The sequence below is a fragment of the Cricetulus griseus genome, chromosome 4, assembly GCF_003668045.3.
Source record: "Cricetulus griseus strain 17A/GY chromosome 4, alternate assembly CriGri-PICRH-1.0, whole genome shotgun sequence".
NCBI classification, from domain to species: domain Eukaryota; kingdom Metazoa; phylum Chordata; class Mammalia; order Rodentia; family Cricetidae; genus Cricetulus; species Cricetulus griseus.
The window spans coordinates 198536362-198559521 of NC_048597.1; the positions used below are offsets into that span (position 1 = coordinate 198536362).

The 23160-nt window shown below is 39.6% G+C and overlaps 1 long non-coding RNA gene across 1 annotated transcript; it reads right to left on the reverse strand.

The window, feature by feature from the left end:
* Nucleotides 1-7129: 7129 nt before the first annotated feature.
* LOC118238770 lies at nucleotides 7130-11279 on the reverse strand. The gene is made up of 3 exons (XR_004769847.1): nucleotides 11210-11279; nucleotides 10399-10423; nucleotides 7130-7243 (listed from the first exon to the last, which is right to left on the reverse strand). It is a non-coding gene; the product is annotated as an uncharacterized LOC118238770 (long non-coding RNA).
* Between the last annotated feature and the right edge of the window lie 11881 nt (nucleotides 11280-23160).

The window sequence follows — 23160 nt, forward strand, 5'->3', positions numbered from 1 at the left end:
AAGGGAATCCATAATACATACTGTGCCTTCGTTTTTTAGACTTCACCTGAAATGTAAAGGAAAGAAAACTGTCTGTGGCCTAGGTCATGGTGAGATTTGGTTTGACAGGGTCTTTGGAGCACCTGTTGATATGATGTAATGCCAAATGGAGATGAATTTTTAAGGGTAATACTATGTATTAGCAATATATAATATATATATATATATATATATATATATATATTAGTATATTACAGTATCACAGAAGAATTGGGGCTCCTTGGTTGTCAGGTCCCACTTTTGCTGGTTCCAACGCCAGTTTAGGTAGCACTGTCTGTTTGGACTCTGCTGAGTGTTCGCTAAGCCACACTGCATGCAACATGCTGGAGCATCTTTATAACCTGACTGTGAGATTAATCCCTGCTACAATGTGGCCTCAATTATTTACACTGCTCTTCATGCTTTAAAGGTCTTACCACTCAGCATCCCCTCACTGGATGAACCAAATTTTCTTCACACTGACCTCTGTGGAATGCAGGGAAATCTAGGGAACCTGAAGTGCCTGCTAACTTCTGGATGAATATGGTAAATTTTTACCCAAAAGGGGAGCATTTCCTCCAGAAGAAAAGGCACCGGCACAGAGACTGTGATACTTGACACTGGATGCTTTGATACTGTACTCATGATGCTCCTGATCCATTTTGTCGCTCAGTGAGATATCCTATCCACTGAGATGTACATCACCAAAGTAACCTTTCTATCTTTGACAAGGTCTAATGTCCCCCGTACCTTCGCTGCTGTTTTTTCCTGGTTCGCTGGTGAAAATGCATTGTCATCACGTTTAGGTAATTCTAGGGGAACAGAAAGTGACTGTCAGCTCATGGTACTGCTTATTGCGTATGCAGCATCCTTGCTTGATGTGGGTAAAAGTGCATGGACTCAGTACATGTGACTAGATCTAATTACGGATGATGGGGTGGCTGCTGAACTGTCTTCCCTTAAAGGGAAATTAAAGCATAGAAAGACCTGGAGAGATAGGAGGAACAGAATTGTAACATTTCCAGACAGAGGGGACCTAAAGCAACATAAAATAATCTAACTGGAGATTAAATACAAATCTTCACATGTATTCTCTTTGGAGGCACCACTGATATGCCTCAGTTTGCATATGGAGGTCAGAGGACAAATTGTGGGATTCCAAATTGTACATGTACACGATAACCCTTTAGATATCTAAGGCTCAGGAAACATTTTGGTAGAGGAGTGGAAAGACTCTAAGAACCATAGGGACAGGGCATATGCTGCTAGCTAGTTTCTTCTAGACATGACAGGAATGATATAGCTCATGAAATCTCAATATAGTTCCCCAAATACCACCTACATCATGACAGCCCCTACTGATATGCCACCACACCCTAGACCAAGAGCTACAGGCAATCAATGGTTGGAGAGAGAGGGAGAACCCATTTTCTCCAGGGGTAAACCCTGTCAGAAATGATCTAATCCCAAACTAACAGCACTAAACACTCAAAAACATACATAGGTATAAGCAACATTAAATGGACTCATCTGGTTATAATAGCTATCATAGAAGACATCACATATTTGAAAGGTGGACATGGGATGAATTGGACTGAGGAAAAGGTGGGATAGAATGACGTAAACACAGTAGTCACATTAAATTCTCGAAGAATTAAAGATGTAAATTAAAACAACACTGCATTTCCACTCTTGTCTTCCTTCAGTCAAGGTTTCTCACTGAAGATAGACCCAGATTGACAAGTGCGGGTAGCAATCCTAATAGCCAATAAATTGGACTTTAAACTAAAATCAGTCAAAAGAGATGAGGAAAATTATTTCTTACTCATCACAGGAGAAATCCATCAGGATGAAGTCTCAATTCTGAATATTTATGCCCCCAATACAAAGGCATCCACGTTTGTAAAAGAAACTTTACTAAAACTCAAATCACACATAAAACTGCACACACTTATAGTGGGAGATTTCAACACCCCACTCTCACCACTGGACAGGAACACCAGACAGAAACTTAACAAAGAAACAAAAGAACTAATAGAAGTTATGGCGCAATTGGACTTAACAGATATCTATAGAACATTCCACCCAAATACAAAACAATTTACCTTCTTCTCAGCGCCACATTGAACCTTCTCTAAAATCAACCATATACTTGGCAACATAGCAAACCTCAACAAGTACAAAAAAATTGAAATAACCCCCTGTGTCTTATCAGACCACCATGCTTTAAAATTAGAATTCAACAACAACAAGAGCTACAGAAAACTTACAAACTCATGGAAATTAAGTAACACCCAAATGCACAATTCATGGGTCCAGGAAGAAATAAAAAAAGAAATTAAAGATTTCCTAGAATTCAATGAGAATGTGGACACAACATAGCAGTGCTAAGAGGAAAGTTCATAGCGCTAAATGCCCACATGAAGAAACAGGAGAATAATGATACTAAAGAATTAACAGCACAACTGAAAGCTTTAGAAAACAAAGAAGTCAATACACCCCGGAGGAGCAGATGCCAGGAAATAATCAAATTGAGGGCTGAAATCAATAAAATGGAAACTAGGAGAACAATACAAAGAATCAATATAACAAAAAGTTGGTTCTTCGAGAAAATCAACAAGATAGACAAACCTTTATCCAAACTTACCAAACAACAAAGAGTGAACATGCAAATTAATAAAATCAGGAATGAAAAGGGGGTCATAACAACAGACACAGAAGAAATCCAGAGAATCATCAGGTCATACTTTGAAATCCTTTATTCCCCAATTTGAAAATCTAAAGGAAATGGACAATTTTCTAGACAGATTTCACTTTCCAAAATTAAATCAAGAACAGATAAGCAACTTAAATAGACATATAACCTCTAATGAAATTGAAGCATTCATTAGAAGTCTCCCAAGCAAAAAAAAGCCCAGGGCCAGATGGCTTCAGTGCAGAATTCTACCAGAAATTCAAAGTACAGCTAATACCAATTCTCCTCAAAGTATTCCACACAATAGAAGCAGAAGGGTCATTACCAAACTCTTTTTATGAGGCCACAATAACCTTGATACCCAAGCCACACAAAGACACAACTAAGAAAGAGAACTACAGACCAATATCCCTCATGAACATTGATGCAAAAATTCTCAATAAAATATTGGCAAATCGAATCCAAGAACACATCAGAGAAATCATCCATCCCGATCAAGTAGGCTTCATCCCAGGGATGCAAGGATGGTTCAACATATGAAAATCCATCAATGTAATCTACCATATAAACAGACTGAGGGAAAAAATCACATGATCATCTCACTAGACGCTGAAAAAGCCTTTGACAAAATCCAACATCCCTTCATGATAAAGGTCCTGGAGAAATCGGGGATAACAGGAACATACCTCAACATAATAAAAGCAATATACAGCAAGCCAACAGCCAACATCAAATTAAATGGAGAGAAAGTCAATGCAATTCCTCTAAAATCAGGTACAAGACAAGGCTGTCCACTCTCTCCATACCTCTTCAATATTGTCCTTGAAGTTCTAGCTAGAGCAATAAGACAACAAAAGGAGATCAAGGGAATACAAATTGGAAAGGAAGAAGTCAAACTCTCACTATTTGCAGATGATATGATAGTTTACATAAGTGACCCAAAAAACTCAACCAGGGAACTCCTACAGCTGATAAACACCTTCAGCAAAGTGGTAGGATACAAGATTAACTCAAAAAAATCTGTAGCCCTACTATATACTGATGGCACATTGGTGGAGAAAGATACCAGAGAAGCATCACCCTTTACAATTGCCACAAACAACATAAAATACCTTGGAGTAACACTAACCAAAAAAGTGAAAGACCTGTACCGTAAGAATTTTGAGTCTCTAAAGAAAGAAATTAAAGAAGATACCCGAAAATGGAAAGATCTCCCATGCTCTTGGATAGGCAGGATCAACATAGTAAAAATGGCAATCTTGCCAAAAGCAATCTACAGATTCAATGCAATCCCCATCAAAATCCCAACACATTTCTTCCCTGACTCTGAAAGAGCAATTCTCAACTTTATATGGAAAAACAAAAGACCCAGGAATGCCAAAACAACCCTGTACAATAGACAAACTTCTGGAAGCATCACCATCCCTTACTTCAAGCTCTATTATAGAGCCACAGTCCTGAAAACAGCTTGGTATTGGCACAAAAGTAGACAGATAGACCAATGGAATAAAATTGAAAACCCTGATATTAACCCACACACCTACGAACACCTGAGTTTTGACAAACAATCCAAATATATACGCTGGAACAAAGAGAACATCTTCAATAAATGGTGCTGGCATAACTGGATGCAAACATGTAGAAGACTACAGATAGACCCAAGCCTTTCGTCCTCCACAAAACTTAAGTCAAAATGGATCAAAGACCTCAACATAAACCCAGCCACACTGAACCTATTAAAGATAAAGTGGGAAATACCCTTGAATTAATCGGTACAGGAGACCGCTTCCTTAACATCAGTAGCACAGACACTGAGATCAACAATTAATAAATGGGACCTCCTGAAACTGAGAAGCTTATGTAAGGCAAAGGACACAGTCAGCAAGACAAAACGACAGCCCACAGACTAGGAAATTATATTAACCAACCCCACATCTGACAGAGGGCTGATCTCCAAAATATACAAAGAACTCAAGAAGCTATTCTTGAAAGCACCAAACAATCCAATTAAAAAATGGGGTACAGAACTAAATAGACAATTCTCAATAGAGGAATCTAAAATGGCTGAAAGACACATAAGAAAGTGTTCAACATCCTTAGCCATCAGGGAAATGCAAATCAAAATAACTCTGAGATACCATCTTACTCCTGTCAGAATGGCTAAAATAAAAAACACCAATGACAGTTTATGCTGGAGAGGATGTGGAGAAAGAGGAACACTCCTCCATTGCTGGTGGGAGTGCCGACTTGTACAGCCACTTTGGAAATCAGTATGGCGACTCCCCAAGAAAATGGGAATCAGTCTACCACAAGATCCAGCAATTCCACTCTTAGGCATATACCCAAAAGAAGCACATTAATACAACGACATCTGTTCAATGATGTTCATAGCAGCACTATTTGTAATAGCCAGAAACTGGAAGCAGCCTAGATGCCCCTCAACTGAAAAAACGGATAGAGAAAATGTGGTACATTTACACAATGGAGTACTACTCAGCAGAAAAAAACAATGGAATCTTGAAATTTGCAGGAAAATGGATAGAACTCAAAGAAACCATTTTGAACGAGGTAACCCAATCACAAAAAGACAAACATGATATGTACTCACTCATATGTGGACCTGCTTTATGATACATAGTAGTGACCGTGCTTTATCAGAGCTGTTTTTAATGATGTTGCTCAGAGTGGTTTCCTTCCAGATGATGATTGAGAAGCTAATAAAAAAAAATGGTGCCAGGTACCACAAGAGTAACAGAACTGTGCTGTTTTTCTAGGATTTTGTTTTTCACTTTTTTTTTTTTTAATGGAGAGTGCTGGATGTCTCTACAATTTTGTTCAAATGACTGAAGAACCTGGAAAAGCTGTTGCTGCTATTGATGCATAACATACTGCCATTATTGGTCTTTTTATATAAATATAAATATATATGTATACATATATAATTTGAAGTTTTGGAAACTTTAGCTGTGCTGTCAACTTTGGAAAAAAGTATCCCAGTTTACCGTGTTGAGTTGGCATTGTACAAAAATTAACAGCCATATTGGTCTAGAAATGTTGAACTTAATTTTTTCCATTTGTACAGGGGTAATGCACTGTATTAAATATGTAAGGTCTTAAAAAAGGGGATTTGAAAGCCCATCCCATGTGAAGGGATGCTCTCTTGACCTGGACACATGGGGAAGGGCCTAGGCCTGGCCCAGGATGATGTGGTAGACTTTGGGAAGCCCCTTTTGAGGGCCTTACCCTGCCTGGGGAGTTGAGGGGGCAGGTGGGATGTTGGGGGGGAGGAGAGGGAGAGGGAGAAGGGATTGACATCTGAAGCAAGCTTGTTCCTAATTTGAAGTAATAATAATAAAAGAAGAATCCCAAGGATGTTACAGTATGTTTGAAATACTTGACCTTATTGCAACAGTAATAGAAGTTGGTTACAAGATGGTTGCAGTAGTGTAAATTGTATTTCAGGTAATTTTGTCATGTGTGTGTGTGTGTGTGTGTGTGTGTGTGTGTGTGTGTGTGTGTGTGTGTGTTTAAGTGCCTGTCAACTAGAACATGAGCACTAAAAGAGGGCATGGCATAACATGATCTATGACCCTTTTCCTTTCTTTCACACAGGGTCTCTCACAGAAGCTGGGGATAGAATGACAGCCAGCAAGCAACAGAAATACAAGTGTATTGCTTCCCAGTTATGGACTCCAAACTCAAATTCCATGGCAAAGTAAACCTTTCCTGTTCCCTGCATCTGGGAAAGTAATCCTAACAAACTTCCAAGGAGACCTATAACAATAGTCAAACGTTTGGACATTGGGTGTGGCAGAGAAAGAATGGTATGTGTTCTGGGAAATACAGTCTAAATAACACTCAACCCTGCCACTATTAACCATTATGCACTTGAAAGAGGAAAAGCTCAGGAACCTCATGTTTCTGTGTCCTTACTCATCTTTCCCACTCCCTCAGCCTTCCAAGCACAAGGTCTAAGATGACCACCCTTAGAGCCCTCTTTTCAAGGGACCTGAGTAGGAATGCCTTTATCTAATTCAAACTTCATCCTCACTTTTGAGACTTTGGACATTAACAGATCACTCATGAGACTTTCCACATCTGTATCATCTATGCCTGGGACAAAGTGATTGAGAGGGTGACTCAGTCATTCACGCCTACCCAAGGTGAAGCCATACTTGCTCATACAAGGTAAGTCTCACCTTTCGTAAAGTTTACCATTACTTAATGAAAGGCAAAGGTGACCTTTAACTGCATATTTAAATTTTGTGGTGTATTTCTACTGAAAAACTAGACAAATGAATAGTATCTACATATTAAAAACCACAGCAAAACATCTCCATAGATTTACATATAGTACACAGCATAAAGGGCATCTGTTACACATAACTGGACAGAATTACTGAATTCCCTCAGTACCTTCTGTTTTAATGTGTGATATTTCTCTGGAGGTACCAGCGATGGCTTGAGGTTTGTCCTCATTAAGGGGAACTGCAGCTTGCTTTTGAGAAATTTCCTTTAAGATGGCTGAAACTGGGAATGAATTCACAACAGGAAGAGTTATGTCAACTTCATGGCAGACAAACAGAGGAAACTGTTAGTAGTTGTGTTTGTACATTTGATCTCCTCATGTATTTTCAGATAAGTCACTATAATTAGAATTGTATTTCAAGAAGGTCACTAAGTTCAGTGTCCAATTAATTATGCATTACATGACAATGTTGGCAAAATCTATTATGGATCACATGATGTTGTAGATAAAGTCTAAATTAATACAGACATGACAACAGAGAAAGAAGAACAGCATGACTATGTTGGTGTGGTGTCTTATAGGCAGCATTTAAATCCCATTTATAGCATTATGACATAGCTAAATCCATGCAATCCCCCTGTGATCACATCTTTGCACAAGTGAACCAAAACTTTCATAAAGACCCCCAGGAGTCTTATCAGTGTAAAACAAAAATATATAATGTTAAAGCATAAGGAAAAGTACATGGACTGCACAAGTGTCCTATGTTTGGGAAATTTGAAAACAAGTCAACTAGACAGGAATGACTGAATCCTGAGCAAGTGCTTAGTTTTCCACAGGACAGTGACCAATGGTTATTTACTTTTCATTGTTTGCTTTTCCAGGATATTTTACAGCTCATGCAGAACATGTGGTATGAATTTGGAAGATAGGGATCTGTGTATTCTTCTAACTTTTTAACTTTGGGTACCATATTAGTTATGACCATGATGTTCTGACCAAATTCCTTGACATAAATAACTGAAAAGAAAGATGCTCTGACTTTGATCTCTGACTCAAATTATGCATTTCCTCCAAAATAAGTTGTAGACGGTCCCTGAATTAGTAAACACAGCCTTTCTCCAGCATCTTCATCCTGCCAGGTGCTACCAGAAAGTGATTCTGATCATCAAGTACCCACACTGAGAGGTGACTTATGCTTGTGTGTCTTCCAAGATGACTAGACTCCAAGTTATTCTAAATGAAATTGTCACATTAAGGTTGGACAAAAAAAGTTCTCTTAAATTGGCCAACTCTGTATAAACACTCAACATAAACTGATATGTAAAGGGATTTAGTGCTTTGTGATGTAATGACTCTCTCTCTAGGTGCCAATAAATAAGAGAAAGGTTGTGGCCACACAAGTGCACCATACCTGCTCACTGTTTCCTCGTCAAAAATTTAAAAATACTTAATTCTTTGAGAATTCCATAAAACGTATTTTAACCACATTCATCACCACTCATCACCCTCACTCTCTTGGCTCCATTCATGTCACTCCACTCATTATCAGCTTTGTGTTCTTTTTATTTTCCCTTAAAAAACCCACCAAGATCAATTTGTGCTGATCATATATCCATGGGCATGGGCTATCCTCTGGAATTTGGTCATCTTGCTAAGAAAAAGCCAGTTTGTATACCCTCTCCTTCCACCAACAGATCTTTATAGGGGGCCTCTTCTATTTCATTTCATTATTTTTTGGTTTTTCAATGGTTATTTGTTTCCTTTAGTTGGTGAAAAAGGCCTCTAGCCTAGGCTGGGCTAAAATCCACTATTTAAAAAGGGCTGGTCTTGAACTCATGGCTTTCCTGCATCCACCAATCTAAACCAAAGATTGTGTGGTCATGAGTACATTCTATGGAGTACTTGGGACGAAACTCAGGTTTTTATGACATGATAGGTATGTACTTAGCCAATCCCCATAATAGCTCCACTTAACACATCAGCTCACTGGTGAAGCCTGAACATGCAGACACACTAATGTGGACAGAATGATACCCAGTGACACTCTTCCCTGCTGACTATGTAGATCTACCAAGAGCAAAAATGTAATAGGCAACATGGAGTCTAACTACCCATGGCAGGAAGTAGCCCTGCTGCTCAGAATCTAGCTCTCCTTTAAAAGTATATTGATGGCTGCTTGCAGAAGACCTGTACAAGATCAAAGAGGTCAATACTGGCTTGTAGGGAAGAGAGGTTTGGAAGCTGTTCTCATCCCTAACTGAGAAGCTACTGGTAATTTATGGCTCCTATTTGAGGGACTGTTTGAATTAAAAGTGTTGTCCCTGGAAGGTCAACCCCATGCTAGTGGATGACCTTACATGTTTGAGTATATGTTTAGCATAAAATGGACTAGAAGGTTATTTTTTAAAGATACAAATTTGGGAAATGGTAAAAGGGGAGAGTCCATTTGTAAGAGTCACGAGAGATAAATAAGCAATATACAGTACATAAATTTATCAAAATTAATAAAATCATATTAGCAACCTAAAAAGAAATAAAAATTTAATATACTTCTTGAATAATGATCTGGCACAGATCATTAAATACATGACTAGGGTTCTCAGTGGACACTGTACTTAAATTTTGTGGCTCTTTGTGTACATGCTGATGCTGTCTAATCTGCTAATGTTTTTTCTTCTGTATCTTACTGGAATGAATCATGTCTATGATTAACCCAGTTGGGACATATCCACCCAACTTTCCCATATACCGTATTTCATTTCCATGCTCTGTCACCTGAAAAGAAGTATGGATACTTCTCTACCTTTCAAAACTGTGACTATATGCTGCATGCTGAATGAAACTACCTAGGACTTCTAACCACTACAGCAGTCATTGTAGTGTTAGGGATCCCTATTGATTTGCCTTGTTGCAGGCAGATGAAATAAAGTAGAACTTTCCCACAGGGATTATGATACCCTTGATGGGATAACAAGTGGTTCTTGAGATGCATAGCTAAGGAGCCTTATGACTGTCTCTATGCTCTGGTTCATTCATATATGAAGGAACACAAGCATGTAACCAACCCTGCTGGCTGTGGTGAAGTTTGAACACATTTTTGTAGATAATCTGTATTCTATTTTTCAATTTACCAACTTATCACTAGAAATTTAGTTGGATAGTTGGGGTGTTTCTGTTTGGGAAAAAATTTAGACATGACTTGGTGAACAAATCCCCCACATAACTAGAGGAATCACAATTGAACATGACAACCATAGACACATGGCCATGATTTGTTAGTTGGGACATCACTTTCTTTAAAAACCAAACAAAAGTATCAAAACACATAATTCTCAGTATGTTAGATCATAGTGAACCATCACACAAAAGACAACCAGTATTCATACTACTTCCACATAAAATGTGTCTTACAGAGTGAGTCTACAGTACATACCACATGTGCGTTTTTTAGATATCACCTGTAATTGAAAGGAAAAAATAAAATTTAGATCATATTGAATAATGTCTGTAAAGGTCTTTGGTCCTTCCATAGTTGACATAATTAGGATAGAAAAGAGCAGTCATGTGGAGCCTGTATTAATGGACTCCTTATTTGATGATATAACAGAAGATCTGAGGGTCTGTCCTTCATGCTAAAGATTAGTACCTTTCACATTTTTTCCAACTCAAGGGCAGATCAGGAAAACCCATCTGGCCTCTACTGAAGGGTCCCTAACCTACATCACATATCCTCTATAAAAACTTGTATTTTTCACTAAGATATTTTCTGTTTCTAGGGCCTATGGTAGAAGTAATTTGAGAATGTGATCCAAAGTTTGATGTGCCAGTAGCTTAGTGTGTACAGCAACATGAGGACTTCTAAAACATGATGTACCAGACTGGAGATATGACTCAGATGTTAAGAGTACTGGATGCTCTTCTAGAGGACCCAGGTTTAATTCCCAGCACCCACGTGGCTGCTCATCTGAAACTTCAGTTCCAGGGCATTTGCCTCATACAGACTTATATGGTCATACTGGGATTTGATTGCCAGCTCCCACAAGGTACTTCTGTCCTCCTGGGTACCAAGTTCACACATGGTGCAAATCTACACATGTAGACTATTTCTCACGCATTAAAAACAAATAAAAAACCAACCAAAGAAAGAAACTACCAACACCACTACCACCAACAAAAACATGATCAGTTTAATGATTCAAATGTGATACCCATTGTCTACCTCAGGGAAAGGAAGTTCCTCTTACCTTCTGCATCTTCCCTTGTGGCTTTTGCTGGTCCACTGGTGAGACTGCATTGCTGGAAGGTTCAGGGGACACTAGGGGGACAGAAAGTGACAGTCAGCTCATAGGACTACTTAACTATTTACACTGGACTTTATTTGATGCGGGTAAAGTGCATTTACTTGGTACGTGTAACCATACCTAATGAACAAGATAGTCTGTCACTGCTAGACTGCCTTCCCATAAAGCAAACTAAGGCAGAAGGAAGACTTGGAGAAAAATGAGGATGTACCTTTGTACATGTAACAAAGGTCTGATCCAGATGTCCTACTGACATTCAACTGTCTTTCCAGGCATATTGGCCCCGAGAAGGATTCTGTTCAGTTCCCTTCAGTGGTCTTGTCAGTCTCATGAGTTTTGTGATGGAAAGACATTCAGTGAATACAAAAAGGTCTAGTACATCAAGGACTGAGGCTGCAGACATGCTTAGGGTTTAGGCCACATTGCATGGACAATGTGCTCCAGTATGCAGCATCAACAGTAAGATAACAGTTAGAGAGATCACATAGGCCTCCAGCTTTCCAGACCTATAGCCCTGAGTCAACATGTGATTATGAAAGAGGAAAGTGGTTAGAGAGGGATAGGGGCATGAGGCAATAAGGGAGATTGAAAGGGAGGGGCTAGAAGTGGAATCCTGTGTCTCTGCCACATATGGCTCATAAGCAGGAGCCTGACTTTACAAGCAATAAACACTGTACATTAAGCCTACAGGCCTATGATTACTTCCAAACCCACTTGCAAGATGAGAGAACCCAGGAGAAGCAGACATACTTCTGATGAGCCTCAGCTATGAACCTACTCAAGAAGCAATAATGAAGCCCCTGTGAGGAAAGAGATTCTTAGATTATAACCTCATGTAGCAAAAATGATGAGACAGGTCTGACCATACCAAGAGTGAGACATTCAAATACTGACACCACAGAGGACAAACAGCTTAAGACCAGATGGGTACCAGGAGAGCCAATCTCCATAAATCCATGTTCTTTATCCTGAGAATAAACTCAGTTAGGAGAACTCTCAAACCCAGCCTTTGCATCTTGGGGGGTGAATCAAAGGTGCCTCAAAAGGCACTAAGGATGAGCAGACTCTTTCTTATCCATTAAGTCAAAGGATCCAAGATGAATAACCTTTCTTGACTCAATCACTTAGCATGCAGTCCAATATAAGGAGCATAAATTGAAAAGAACCAGAAGACACATATTATATCCTTAATTGTGAGGACATTGCAAGTGTTGCAATGAAGCCAGAATAGAGAACCCTGTTAGCTATTTAACAGTTTACTTTGGGGATGTCCTATAAAGAAGGACAAAATGGCAAAATGGACAGATGACCAAGAAGGCACTACTACAAAAGTTCCAAGGGACCTAGGGAAAGTATCTGCTTATTCTGTATCTCTAGGACCACTTTGTAAGACCTTTATTTATATGTATATTTGAGTACACAGAGGAGGTTGTCTTCCATCAGAAAGACTGGGTTTATCATAGATTGAAACCTCAAACTGATCACTACCTTTTCAGGGTACTGTGATGGTTAATCTCAAAAGTCAAGATTATCAGGGCCAGATCCCTGGGTCACAGCAGTAGGAAATTATCTTGACAGGGTTAACTGAGGAAGAAAACTGTCCCACTGTCAGAGGTATTGTTCCTGGGGCTGAGATCCACAACTATATAAGGAGAAGGTGAGCAGAGCATAAGCCCTCCTTTTCCTTATTTTTGTTGCATTGGACTTGTGTCTCAGGCTCCTGGATCTATGGGTTCTCAGCAAGCATGCACACCACACTCATGACAGCATGACAAAATGAACACTCCTCCTTGGGATGTTTTGGTCATACTATTTCATCACACAAACTGGGAAAGTACCTTAGGCACAAATTCCATGGAGAGCTACTAAGCACAATTGAAACTATGGTAGTGACAAATGCTGAAAAGCATCAAGTGTTAAAAGTCTGCCTTCAAATGACAGAGCCAGAAGCAAAGAGTACTTAAGCCTGACAACATGACAAGACTACCATGGTGCCTTTGAAGGAGGAGGAAAAGCACAGAAACCTTGTGCCATTTCCTTGTCCCTACGGGTCTTTCCCATAAGCACAGGGTGTGACACACTACTCCAGGGACCCACTCCACTTGGGACAGTCCAGAAATGCTGATATCTGTTTCAAATATTGCCCTAATTCTTGACAGTTTTGACAATTACCATGTCAATCTTGAGAATGCTTACACTCAGTTAATATACATTGAAGGTTTCTGGGAGAAAGTATTAGAGAGGGTGGTTCACCTATTCCTGTCTGCACCAGGTGAAGTGACAATGACAGAGACAGCAAATTAATAGTATCTACATAAGAAAATACTGCTAATTCATTCATAGATTTTCATATATCATACAATATGATCTATTAACCGGGCGTTGGTGGTACACGCCTTTAATCCCAGCACTCGGGAGGCAGAGGCAGGTGGATCTCTGTGAGTTCGAGACCAGCCTGGTCTACAAGAGCTAGTTCCAGGACAGCCTCCAAAGCCACAGAGAAACCCTGTCTCGAAAAACCAAAAAAACCAAATATGATCTATAATTATGAAACAATACAATCAAATTGTTGCACTTTGACAGTACCTTCCATTTCACTTTGTGATCTTTCCATGGAAGCTGCAGCTTGGACTTCAGGTTGCTTAGAAGCTTTACGAGCAACAGGGCACCTCCAACACATTTGTCTTAAGGTATTGGACTCTGGGAATGCATTCACAACAGGGTTATGTTAGCTTCGTGCCATAAAAAACATAGGAAATCAGTAATGGTTCAGTTTTGTACATTCTATGGCACCACCATCCTCCAGACACTGTTTTCAGAGTCACAGTGGTGTCTTGGGAAATTCATTGAGTGCACTGTACATTCCAGCATGCATTACATTTATGGTGTAGTTAAGCCATAAATTCATGTCAACTTGACAATGCAAAAAAGAAGAACAACATGACTGTGTTACATTGGAGTTGTATCTAATAAGCAGCATGAAAATCTCTCTTAGAGTCATATGAGCACGGTAAAGTTTATAACTCCCAAACTTCTATGTGGTTTTCACTAGGATGCTATATACTTGACTCCCTCTGAAATTTTTCAGTTAAATACATGAATATACAAGTACGTATGCATCTATGTATATACATATAAGCATGGAAACTAAACCTCCTCAAGGAAAAGCACATATACTGCCGAAGTGTTCTGTGGTGTCTGCTAAGTGGTAGCAGAGTCAGATTTGTGTTGGTTACCCATGGACAGGAGCACTGAAAGTGCACCATACTTGTTCATGCCTTCCTCACCAAAGACCTGTCTTCTCTGTATTGTTATGTTTTCTTTTTTTTCCAGAAAAGATCTCTAGTCTAGCCTAGCCTGAAATTCACTCTAAAGCAAAGAAAGGCCTTGAACTTAGGTTCTTCCTTCTTCTATTTCTTAAGGACCAGGATTAATAGTACTTAACCATCCTGGTACATTTTAAGTAGAGCTAAGAAACTCTGGGTCCTGGACATGCAAAGCATTCATTGAGGCAACTGGGCCAAAGCTCCAGCCAATATTAGCATATACCTTCCCTTATTAAAACTACAATATTACAAAGTACTCAAAGTAGACACATTATGCAGGATACACTTGAAATAATATACTGAGTCACATGGTTCACTGCTGAAAAACTACTCAGTGTGAACTTCAAAACATGGAGACTGACCACCACTGAGAGGAAAAACTCCTGAAGTATAGAGTTTACCCAATTGCTAAAGGTTTAGTACCATGGTGGGTGTGGTATAGTGTACTCCTTCCACAAAAGCACATGTAGGCTTATACAGAAAGAGTGGTATGATATCCAGGCCAGAAAGTTATATATACAAATACTGCTAGGAAGCCATGGATACACAGTGAGACTCTTCTTCACAAACAAAAACAAACAAAAAACAAAAATAGAGGTAACTCTAACAAAACAAGTGAAAGACCTGTATGACAAAAATCTTCAGCTTCTAAAGAAAGAAATTAAAGAAGATATCATAAAATAGAAAGATCTCCCCTGCTCTTGGATAGTAAAAATGGCAATCTTACCAAAAGTAATCTAAAGATTCAATGCAATCCCCATCAAAATCTCAGCACAATTCTTCACAGACCTTGAAAGAAGAATACTCAACTTTATATGAAAAAAAACCCAGGATAGCCAAAACAACACTGTACAATAAAGGAACTTCTGGATGTATCACCATTCTGGACTTCAAGCTCTACTATAGAGCTATCGCAACAAAAACAGCTTGGTATTGCCACAAAACAGACAGGTAGACCAGTGGAATCCAATTGAAAACTCTGATATTAATCCACACATCTATGAACACCTGATTTTTGACAAAGAAACTAAAAGTATACAATGGAATAAAGAAAGCATCTTCAACAAATGGTGCTGACATAACTGGATGCTGGCGTGTAGAAGACTGCAGCTAGATCCATGTCTATCACCATACACAAAAAAGTCCAAATGGATCATAGACCTCACCATAAATCCAGCTACACTGAACCTCTTTGAAGAGAAAGTGGGACGTACTCTTGAATGAATTGGTACAGGAGACTGCTTCCTGAACATAACACCAGTAGCACAGACACTGAGATTGACAATTAACAAATGGGACCTCCTGAAACTGAGAAGCTTCTGTAAGGCAAAATGGCAGCCCACAGAATGGGAAAAGATATTCACCAACCCCACATCTGACAGAGGACTGATTTCCAAAATATACAAAGAACTCAAGAAGCTAGTCACCAAAACACCAAATAATCCAGTTAAAAAGTGGGATACAAAACTAAATAGAGAAATCTAAAGTGAATGAATGACACTTAAGAAAGTGTTCCAATTCATCAGGGAAATGCAAATCAAAACAACTCAGATAGTATCTTGCTCCTGTCAGAATGGCTAAAATAAAAAACACCAATGACACTTTATGCTGGAGAGGATGTGCAGAAAGGGGAATACTCTGCCATTTCTGGTGGGAGTGCAAACTCATACAGCCACTTTGGAAATCAGTATGGTGGTTCCTCAGGAAAATGGGAATCAGTCTACCACAAGATCCAGCAATTCTACTCTTAGGCATATACCCAAAAGAAGCACATTCATAAAACAAGGGCATCGGTTCAATTATGTTCATAGCAGCATTATTTGTAAGAGCCACAACCTGGAAGCAAACTAGATGCCCCTCAACTGAAGAATGGATAAAGAAAATGTGGTACATTTACACAATGGAGTACTTCTCAGCAGGAAGAAAAAATGAAATCTTGAAATCCGCAGGTAAATGGATAGAAGTAGAAGAAACCATCCTGAGTTAGGTAACCCAGTCATAGAAAGACAAGCATGGTATGTACTCACTCTTATATGGATATTAGATATAGAGCAAAGGATTACCATCTGACAATCCTCCAGAGAAGCTAAGATACAAGGAGGATCCTAAAGAGACATGCATAGCCCTCCGTGGAGAAGGGGAAAAGGACAAGAGCTCCTGACCAAATTGGGAGCACAAGGGGAGGGGGTGAGAATTGGAGGGAGGTAGGTGAAAGTGGAGGGGAGAACAGGAGGGGAGGGGAGAACATGAGGAATCAGGAAGATTGAGTCAGAGGATGAATTTAGGAGAGCAAGAAAAGAGATACCTTAATAGAGGGAGCCATTATAGCTTTAAAGAGAAATCTGGCACTAGGAAAATGTCCAAAATTCCACAAGGATTACTCCAACTAAGAACCTAAGCAATAGTGGAGAGGCTACCTTAAATGTCCTTCCCCTATAATGAGAATGATGACTACCTTATATGCCATCCTAGAGCCTTCATCCAGTAGCTGATGGAAGCAGAAGCAGAGATCCACACTAAGCACTGAACTGAACTCCTGGAATCCAGTTGCAGAGAGGGAGGATTGAGGAACAACGGGGTCAAGACCATGCTGGGGAAACCCACAGAAACAGCTGACCTGAGCAAGGGGGAGCTCATGGACTGCCCCCCCCAGACATCTCGGGAACCAACATAGGGCCCCTGAACTTGGGTGTCATTTAAGAGGTCTGGGTGGTCAATGGGGCCTCTTGTGGTGGAACCAGTATTTATTCCTAGTGCATGAATGGACTTTGGGAGCACATTCCCCCATGGAATGATACTCTCTCAGCCTAAATACATGGTGGGGCCCGGCCCAGGGTGGGCCTAGACCCTGCCCCAAATGGAGTGACAGACTTTGATGATCCCTCATGGAAGGCCTCACTCTACCTGGGGAGAGGATGGGGAGTGGGATGGAGAGGGAGGAAGGGTTGGGAGGATGGGAGGGAGAAGGAACTGGGATTGATATGTAAAATAAGATTGTTTCTAATTTAAATGAAAAAACAAAAGGAAAAAATTCGGGATAAAAAATAAAAGGTGAGAATCTAGAATTACTTTCCTACATTTAACATTCACCTTGTACATAATTGATTTGAGTGTTTGAAAAAATAAAAACGTACCCAACATAATAAATTTTATTTTCTTAAAAAAACAATAAAAACAATACCCTAAATTCCTTAAAGAATGAGATAGTACTGATCAATATCCAAGTGATGACCAGAATTCTTAGTTGACACTGTGCCTAAATTGTGTTGCTCTTTGTTTATACTAATATTGCCAACCCACTGAAACTTTTCTACAGACCTTATTAGAATGAGCCATGTTTATCCTAAAGCCAGTTGGGACATATCCATCCCACATTCCCATGTCACCAGAAAGGAAGTATGTGTGCTTCTCTACCTTTCAAACTGGCTATTTGCTGCCTGCTGAATGTCACTACCTAGATAACAGTCACGATTGTATTTGAGATCCCTGTATATTTGCCTTATTGAAAGCAGATGCTGGAAACTGGAAGTCTTCTATAGGGATTATTGTGCCTTTGATGCAGTAAAGTGGCTTTCGAGATGCACAGCAAAAGTGATTCATCAATACTTCTGATCTACGCTTTATTCATCTATGAATGAGTACAAAACCACTTGCCTGAGAAAGCATGGCTGTGATGAGGCTTGAGCACATTTTTGTAGGTAACCTGTATTCTGATTCTTCAATTTACATATATGTCACTATAAACTGGGTTGGGAAATGGCAAGTGTTTTTTTTTTTGGGGGGGGGTTAAAGGTTTAGACACAACTTGGAGCACAACACACAAAATTAAACAAAAGGGTTCATTGGTGAGCAAAATAAACAAAGATCCATGAGTTTTTACTTGGTATGTTGTTTCTTCTTTTTTTTTTTTTGTTTAAAGAAGAAACACACAACTAAAACCATAATTCTAATTAAAGCATCTTAGATTACAGTGGTGCATCACACAAAATAGTGTTTACAGAATTCCTATTTAAATGTGTCATAGAAGTGATTGAAAAATACATACCATACATGAGTTTTCTAGAAACCACCTGCAATCAATAAGAAAGAAAATATTTAATGCCATGATCATGCTGAGTAATGTCTGCAAAGCCTTTGGTTTATCCAATGATATAGTGTAACTGCAATCAGGACAGAGATGATCAGTAAAGAGGAGACTATTTTAATGGGTACATTATTTCATGATATCACAGGAGATCTGGTACTCTGTACTTCGTGACAAAATTTTGTACCTTTCATACTTTTCTGAATCAAAAGCACATGAGGGAAACCTGTCTGGCCTCTAGAGGGTTTCAAAACCTACATCACATACCATTCATGAGAACTTGTATTTTTCTCTAAGATGTTTTCTGTTTCTAGGGCCTGTGGTTTGGAAATCACTTGAGGATATGACCCCAGGTCTGATGTGTTGGAAGCTTAGTGTGTCCAGCTTGAGGATGTACAGTATTCAGCTGGTCAGATCGTTAAACCATGAGGACTAGTGTGAATTAGAGGCACCCACCTTGATGGAATCACTCATAAAGCATGACATACAGTTGTGCCACGTTGTGATGTATGCTGTCTTGAATCAAGACCAAGTTGGTGCAGTTCCATTCCTTCCTCCACCTAAATAAACTCTCGAATGCCCATGATGCCTCAGACAAGTTTCATGATTCAAATGTGATACCCACTGAAACATGAGGGGACCACTGAGGTAACCTTTCTGCCTCAGAGAAAGGAAAACAGTCTTACCTTCACCATCCTAATTGGAGGCTTTCGCTGGTCCCATGGTGAAATTCCACTGTTAGTGGGTACAGGGGATACTAGGGACAAAGAAAATGTCTCTTAGCTCACAGGATTATTATTTACAGGGGATCTTTGCTTGATGTGGACAAATGTGCATTTAGTTGGCACATGTGACTAAACCTAATATACAATATGGTAGGACTGTTGTTGGACTGTCTTTGAGGAAGGTAAATCAAGAAAAAATTAAGAAAGATTTTTCTTTATAGGGAATGGGAATCTAAAGCATTGTAAACAAATCTGTTATATGGTGTAAAGACGAAATAAATCTTTCAAACTGTCTTTTTACACTTATTCTAGTTGGGAGACTCAACAGTTGGCTGTGCATCGAGTATAACTGAACCCTCTATGCCTGGTTCTCTCAGTCCACCATGCATTTTCCAGGTTCAATTTCTTGTCCTCAGTCTTACAGCAAGTGCTTTTACTCTGAGCCATCTCACTGGCCCCATAAAACAAATCTTATGATATAGTTCACACAGTACAGTCAGTCCCTGAGATGATTTTGAATGCAGGGTAATTGGCACACTCTTCAGGCTCAGGTGGCCACCAGGAGAAGATTGCTGTAGTAGCATGTGTCCACATAGTAAAGGTCTGATCCACCTTTACTAGAGATTCAAATGCCATTCCAGGCATGCTTTTCTGAGAAGAGTTCTTTTCTGTTCTCTCCCATTGATTTTTTTTCAATCTCATGAGCTATGTGCGCCATCTGGTGACTCTAGGACTCTAGGACACCCAGGACTGAAGCTGAATAACATGTCTGGGAGTTTGTCCACATTGCCTGTGTGCTGTCTCCTAGTACACAGAATCACCAATAAGGCGACAGGAAGAATGGACCACATAGCCATATATGGCTTTGCATAATTATAGTCCTGAATCAACATGGCATTTATGGAAGGGAAGTGGCTGGAGAGGGATAGGGGCAAGAAATAAGAAGAAGGAAGACTGAAAGGTGGGAGATAGAAGTGGCATCCTGCGTCTCAGTCACACACAGCTCAGAAGCAGGTAGAAACTTTGAACTGAACCTACAGATAAGAGTCTATGAAAAGGAATGCGGACCAGCTCCAGAATAAAAGAATCCAAGAGAAGCAGACATACTTCTGATGAGTCTAGGCTGCAAGTCTACTGAGGAAGTGACATTGAGGTCACTTAGAGGACAGAGACTCCTTAGATTAAAAGCTCATTAGCCCAGGAAAGATGAGCCAAGTCAGAACATGCCTAGAGGGTGGGTGGGAGTCAAGTGTGGACAGCAGGGAGGAACAGGCACATCACATGGGTGCCTGGAGAGCTAATCTGTTTGTGTCTATATCCCTTATTGTGAGGATAGGATTTGCAGGACCACTTCTAAGACATATACATATATAAATATGAACAAATGAGTGTCCAGAAGAGGACTGTCTACCACCAGTGAGACTGGCCCTACCATAGATTAAAATGCGGTGCAATATTTGTACATTGTATGAAAATGTGTCACTGTGATTGATTTAATAAAGAGTCGAATGGATAATAGCTAGGCAGGACAAGGTTAGGTGAAACTTCCATGGATAGAGAGTTCTCTGGAAATAAAAGGTGGAGATGATAGGCATACACGGATTAGAAAATGGAGGTGCAAAATAAAGAGAGGTAATGCCAAGTGATAGAACATAGATATAAATGGGTTAATTTAGCTTATAAGAGCTACTCAGGAGTAAGTCTAAGTTATAGGCTGAGTTTTCATAATTGATAAGAAGTCTCCATTTCATTATTTGTGAGCTGGTAGCCCAAATTTGAGTACATATGGCATCCAACATTCTGGCATGAGCCCTTGACCCTGAAATTAAGAGAGCCATACTCTACTGACTGAACTAGCCAGGCTATGGTGGTGATACTGCCTGATTATAACCATTAGACAACAAAGGATGCTAGGCTGGTAGGCCATCCAGAAGCATCCTCATGGCATGATTTCTTTCCTATATTCATGTCTGTCTTTTATTCTACCCTTTTAACTAGGGATAAATATCAGGAATGCACTAAGCTTTTCCCCCATGACTTCATGCCATTCTCCATTTGAGCCATATATTTTCTGAATGATTGTATTAGACCTTGATATGGAAACTTTAAAATCTGCTCCCTAATATTTTCTACCTTATTCCCCCATCCTTCCTTCCTTCCTTTGGGCCACCAGCTCACAAATAATGAAATGGAGACTTATTAATTATGAAAGCTCAGCCTACAGCTTAGGCTTGTTCCTAACTAGCTCTTATAACTTAAAATTAACCAAATTATATTAACCGATATTTTATCATATGGCATTACCTCTTTTTTATTGCATCTCATGTTTTCTCTCATGTCAGGATGGGGACTCGGCCTCCTCTCGGTATCCAGAAGTCCCACCTAACCTCTCCATCCCTAGCTATTGCCTATTGGGCTCTTTATTAAACCAATTACACTGACACCAATTCACACAGTGTACAAATAAATATTCAACAACATCAAAATCCTAAAATGGCCACAACAGTTTATGGCCACTGTGTTAGTTAATCTCAATAGTCAAGTTGCTATGATCCAGATACCAGAACATGTATATAGAGCATTATCTTGATAAGGTTAATTGAGGAAATAAACTGTCCTACTGTCTGAGGTATTGTTCCTGGGGCTGAGATCCACAACTATATAAGGAGAAGGTGAGCAGAGCATAAGCCCTCCTTTTCCTTATTCTTGTTGCATTGGACCTGTGCCTCAGGCTCCTGGATCTATGGGTTCTCAGCAAATATGCACACCACACTCATGACAGCATGACAAAATGAACACTCCTCCTTTGGCATGTTTTGGTCATAGTATTTCATTACACAAACTGGGAAAGCACCTTAGGCACAAATTCCATGGAGAGCTACTAAGCACAATTGAAACTATGGTAGTGACAAATGCTGAAAAGCATCAAGTGTTAAAAGTCTGCGTTCAAATGACAGAACCAGAAGCAAAGAGTACTTAAGCCTGACAACATGACAAGACTACCATGGTGCCTTTGAAGGAGGAGGAAAAGCACAGAAACCTCGTGCCATTTCCTTGTCCCTACGGGTCTTTCCCATAAACACAGGGTGTGACACACTACTCCAGGGACCCACTCCACTTGGGACAGTCCAGAAATGCTGATATCTGTTTCAAATATTGCCCTAACTCTTGACAGTTTTGACAATCACCATATCAATCTTGAGACTGTTCATATTCAGTTCTTCTACGTTAAAGTTTCTGGGAGAAAGTAATAGAGAGGGTGGCTCACCTATTCCTGCCTGCACCAGGTGAAGTGACAATGATAGAGACAAGATTGAGTTCACCTTTCCTGTGTTTTCCTGTTACTTGATGATTGTCATAGTTAACAAAAAATATTTTTTAATTCTTTTGCTGAATTCACCTGATGAACTATGCAAATTAACATTATCTACATTGGAAACTAATGCTAAGTTCATTATGTTTACCTCTTACAATAAAATAATGATCCACAACTACCATATATCAACCAATGAAATTATTGCATTTCAACAGTACCTTCCATTTCACTTTGTGATCTTTCTTTGGAAGTACCAGCTTGGACTTCAAGTTCTTCACTGTCCCAAGAACCAGCAGGGTTTCTCTGATTGAGTTTCCTCCAGAATTTGGGCACTGTGAATGCATTAACAGCAATGACAGTTATGTCAGTTTCACGGCAGAAAATGGAGGAAACCAGTCTGTTTTTTTTTGCATTCCATCTCAAGACTGTTCTGCAGGCACTGT